Source organism: Rosa chinensis, chromosome 4 (assembly GCF_002994745.2).
Source record: "Rosa chinensis cultivar Old Blush chromosome 4, RchiOBHm-V2, whole genome shotgun sequence".
Taxonomy (NCBI): Eukaryota; Viridiplantae; Streptophyta; class Magnoliopsida; order Rosales; family Rosaceae; genus Rosa; species Rosa chinensis.
In genome coordinates, this window is record NC_037091.1 from 47,875,274 (window position 1) to 47,881,273 (window position 6,000).

Genomic DNA, 6,000 nt, shown 5'->3' on the forward strand with positions numbered 1-6,000 from the left:
CAAACTCTTCTGATTTACAATTGGACGACTTAGGATCTCTCCTGATCTGCTAGCACCATCATCCAACACCAAGGAGGTAGCGAAATGGCCGCGACGTCATCGTTGGAACTCATCAGAAAAGCATGCACAAAGAGCGAGATAGGGTTAGGTTTCTTTCAAGGCTTGCACGCGTGGCTGGCTTTGGCTTTTAATCATAGCTTCATTTCCCTAAGTCTTAGGCTTCACCTATCTCACTCTATATTTAGGAGCCAGATAGCTACAATTTAAAATAGATGTAGATACCACTACTAGCAAGCTTGTTTTATATGTCACCAAGCATAAGTAACACCCTCTTAGGGGGGGCCAACCGCGACATGTATTCCGTAACCCGACATTCAACCTGCCCCGTAGTAGTCGGAAGAGGCCAAGACCTCACCGGGAAGCAACCTTCCCAGCCTTACCAAGTTGTCTTCACAATATGGTTTTCTAGACTAGAATGGGGACTTCTTGTCCCACATTGAAGAAAATGTAAAGGAAGGAGCCACCCTTCCCTATAAAAGGAGACTTCTTCCCACTTACTCAACACTCAGTTACATCTTCGTGTAATCCTATTGGGCCGCAAGGCCCAACACACACATAGTTAAATATTTCAAGTGGACGCAGTCTCTCGCTAAGGCGGGAGATGAACCACTATACTTCTTGTGTCTTACTCTTTTTTCTCTAACATTAACTAGAGCCTTCGGTTTCTAACGTTAACATTGGCGCCATTTGTAGGAAGCTGATACCATGGCTTCGTCACTTACCATACGTTAAGTCAGCTTAACATAGGCTAAAAGAAATTTTTTTTTCCCTTGAGTTATTCAAATCTATCACTCACTGGGCACACATTTTCTTAATCATCACTCAATCATGGATGATCATTATGTCCCAGTCCAAGCTTCAACTTTGATCAATCTTCTTAGCGACAACTGTTAGCCCAATTTTTTATCAAAGTTCTTGGTGGCAACTTATGCCAAAAGTCAAAAGCAAAGGTACATGTCAATACCAACATTACCCCATTCTCAGCGGTGAACAAAAAAAAAATCCCACCATTAGCGGTAACAAAAAAAAAAAAAAAAAAGGATGCCAATTTTCGCTGGACACCCAGAGGTATGCTCTGGGCACCCAGCCTCCTCCCGCCAACAGCCAGTAGGCACCAAGCATATCAGTCAACTCTCAATTCCATCACAAGCGCCAGCCTAAGAGCCAGAGTTAAGCAACATCCGGTAGGTACCTCCGCTAGCAAGTTTTAACGCGCCAGCGGCAGCGCTGGCACGCCAACACTGGCATCGACAAGCCATATCCTATCAAACCTAGCAGAAATCTATTGCACAACCAAGAAACCTAACGCTCCTCCAAGCCTGGCAGCACCAATCACCACCCAATTCAGCCTTATACGCTAGAAGTCTGCATCAATAAGCACTCACTCTACCCCATATTAATTGATCAGTGCACCCACTAGCGATAACTTGTCTCACCCACTCATAGCCGCTGCACCATAGCTGCACAACACAGCCTGCGAGCTCTAACGCCATGAGGCCAGTACTAGCGGCCAGCACCAACCCAGCTCTAATAAGGCTCCGCTGAGCTGCACCTCCTCTGGCCAAAGCTCCGCTAAACCGCTAGACGTCATCCGCGCTCCGCAAACCTCCGCTAGCCAAAGCTCCGCATAGCAGCACCGCCAAACCTCACAAGGTCAAGACAGCAAGAGCAGACCCACTGTGACGCTCGATCTGATCTGGACATCCATAATCAATTAGCGATATTTTCCGCCAAGAACCATCCGCCAGAATCAACAATCTTGACACACTATACTTGTCAACTCGTCAAGAAATACATTGCTTCTTTCTTGTCAGTTATGGTCGTCAAGCGCTAATAACAGCAACACCATCACACCATCATGGCAACTCCAATCTTCTTCTTCGATCAGGGTCGAAGAGAATGGTCTTCACCCACGAAGCTTTTGGTTAGCGTCAAGAACCTCATCGATCAGCGGTCCGTCAACCGCCAAGCTGCAACTCCGCTAGGCAAAGCTCAACGAATCACTAGAACGTTGTTTGCTACACACCAAAATCTTCTCTTCACACCTAGACATCCTCTTTGGACACCCACTCGTTACTATCTCTCTGTACCGAGCAAGAAATGAGTTCTCAAAAGGCTCCCAAATCCCAGCAGTACATTGCTCCCAACAGCAATCTTCAATGAGCAAGCATGAGCTAAGTCTATACAATATTTAGTAAAAAACGGGACGCATATAATTCGGCAAAGAATTGTACGTGTATTATTCGGTTTATCTAGTCTAACGATACAGTCAAATATTCGGGTAAAACAACGTGATACGGCAAATTTATAAGTTTGAATTATACATGTATAATTCAGCAAATAGTAGAAAAAACAAGTTAAAAATACAGATATATAAAACACTATTTTTGTAAGAAAATAACTGATAATCTATTCTAAACTCTTGCTTTTATTTTATATCATTTATGATATGTGATAAAACATGAAAAAAAGAATATGGCACCTAAGTAAATATAATCAGGAGCTTGAATTACAATAAGCTATATAGAAGTTTTTCTTCAATTATACCCATACTGAAATTTTATACACGTTTTAATTAACTAGCGCTTTAATTTTTTTTCAAATTCCAAGTATTTTTACTCCGTATAAAACGGACACGTGTTTTAAAAGGTCGAACTCAATATACGCGAAAAAAACTGAGTCTACAATTTCAATACGCCATACTGAAGTTTTTTTCAATTATACGCATACTGAAGTTTTATACGCGTATTAACTAACTAAGGTCTATACTCTTGCCATTCTTCAAAGTTATCAATAATCATATGATGCCTATATAAGTTTGTTGCTCCCTGTGCAATTATCGCCCACAATCCCAGTCTCTATGCATCAATCTGTTTTCCTTTTGCCACTGTTATATACTCATATAGCTCGTTATGTTTCTGTTGCTAAACGAATGGCTGCTATTTACTAGTTAAAGATGCATGCCATGTAGACTTGTCTTTTTAGTATGTTGTGTATATATGTGTCTTTCTACTGTGCAAAGACTTGGCACATGAGGTTGCCCACATCTCACAAATTTTCAAACTAAAGTACCACAATCTCTAGTACTACTTTCACATGGAAGCCACGTCCTATCTTCCCCCTTGCACATTTTACTCACATGTCTTGCAATTACTGATTAGAAGTATGCATGTGCAATATCAGTTAATGTGATTTGAACGAGTTTATATAATAAGCATGATAAGTCTCTATCTTATACAAACTAGTTGCTACCTCATATTACAACATATATGAGAAATTGTGACAGCTTCTCTCTTGTGCATGTACAAGCACATCATGATAGCTAACGAGGTACAGCATATATACTAGCATGCACAAGCATACACAGAAACTTATTCAAATGTTAATCTCACATGCTTAATCATCTTATCACTATGACCATTTTTCTTTAAGTCAAAGCTACAATATGTTTCGAGGGCCTGCGACCAATGTATTCTTTCTACTATACTTGTTACAAAGCTGCATGTAGGCTCATAATACTCAAATTGGCATATAAGTCAAGCATAACCCCTAGCATGATCACACCAATCTCGTCTCTTCTCTACCCATGCTGCTTCACTCCTCTTGATGATTGATATCAAATATCATAATTACCAAAGTCTGCATATCATGAAGCATTGCTAGCATCCACGAGTACTCTTTGTTTAGTCATTGATAGTTTGATACAATGTCATCAAGTGGCCTGATTCGCTAGCTGCCAGTTTTTTAAGGCACATTATTTCCATACAAACACATTCTATATGTGCAAATATATTTGCTTCACCTACCACATAAGCTGCATATATAAACAATCTGTTTCATATTGACAATTTTACAAGCTTATATATTAAGTCATCCAATTTGTTTCAAGGAACTCCCACTACCTTTTTTGAGTAGTGCATTTCATTCAAGCAATACCTTGATGACGATTGGTGCACTTTACCGGGATACCTCATTGACTAAAGCAATGGAACGTCATGTTTGGACAACTCCAACATGATTTGGTACTTATATTTGATTCCAATTCAATCATACTCCAATCGGCATAAGATATGTAACTATATCTCAATAGACGCTCTCGCAATTAGAGCTATTGCCATGCCTTTACATGCTTTTACTACTTTTAAGCATGCCTATAATATATCACACTTGATATGCATTTACATGCTTCTATGGTCCTTAAGCATATCTACACAAACACAAAATGTTATTAGCAACTTTGCTACAAAGTACATGCTATACACATGCCATGCTTTAATCAATTTAATGTAACACTAACTTAAACAAACTATGCCATGTCTAGAAGATTGCGACACTTATGACTTAATTAAACATGCACGGATAACGACTTGCTTGGGTACGACTCGCTTGGATATCGAGCATGGCCACAACTTGCTTGGTCAATGCCCCACATGCTTGCATAGCGCCTACCCGCTTAACTATACCCAACTTGCTCAAACACAACCCAACTCGCTCGAACATATCCAACATGCTTTAGTTAAGCCCCAAGTTCATAATGCTTCATACTATTCACTAGGAGCTACTCCCAAAAATTTTATATGGACACCCATCACACTTGCCACTACCTAGTACGCATGTCACATGGTCATAAGATCCACATAATAATATTGGCTATGCTTATTTATTGTTCATACAATGAGCACAATTTACATGTACTCTATATGTAAACATATGGTCTAGCCTCCGGGAACCATACTTTGTCAAACTCTTCCCACAGAAAAATGACCTAAATGGGTCTAGACTCCACGAGTCTATGGTCCACAACCAGCCGCCAAGCGGTGAGGCAACGCCTCATAATGACCATGACCACTACGCAGCATTGCAGTCAAACTTTTCTCCTCTGGGAAAGAGTAAATGGACCGGTTAACGCAGCTCACAACAGCCATTGGTCCAGCGGTTGACCCCCGACGCTTGGGAATCAAAGATTAGGTTTGCTATCTAACACCCACTGCTTAAATGCAACTCCCCTCATCAAACAATTTTCTGACCATATGGAGGCCTATAGCCAGGAGTGGGGGACTCCTTGGAGAGCCTAGCAGGGGCCCACCCGAAAGGGCATAATCGTTCACTCTAACAAAATTCTAGATGGACGACGCATTTGCACTAATTATGCTCACAATATGGCACAAAGCTATGCTTTGGTATCAACCCCGCAAGAAAACCCTCTTTGACTGGGGACTTCGGGGATTTGTACATACAACCCAGCATAATTAGCAACGGTTATGCTCGTGCCTCAAGGCATCACCTTCGAGCTACCCATTAATGCCTCAGGGCACCCCTAAGCTTTTCACACTTATACCTCCCGGCACCCCAAGCTTTCACGCTCTTGCCTTCCAGGCACCCCCCGAGTCTTCTTGGCATCCCCGGGTTTTCATGCTCATGCCTTCCCAGCATCCCCGAGCTCTAACGCTCTTGCCTTCTCGACAACCCCGAACTTTTACGCTCTTGCCTTCCCGGCAACCCCGAGCTTTATGCTCACGCCTTCCCGGCATTCCCGAACTTTATACTCATGTCTCCCCGGCATAATACACATTAATGGAACATTAAATTCTTCTATCATTTGTCGTTTGCAACCATCGAATTCTTTTCACGTTCCATTAATACGAGCGAAAACCAAACTAACCCAAACGTTTGTATATTCATCATTCATGAGTTACAAAATCTTGCCTTCACGGCACTCATGCAACTTACAACTCACAGGTTTAACCTCGTCAATTCGACCGCTCACGTTCTCTTGCGCGCATCACGTATTCATCATATGCAATTCTTATGCTCATTCTTAGTACGCTCACACAACCATATGCGTTCTTGAGTTTATACGTCATAACTGATCATACTCAGTGCCATTCACACACACACACACACACACACACATATATATATATATATATCAACATGTAT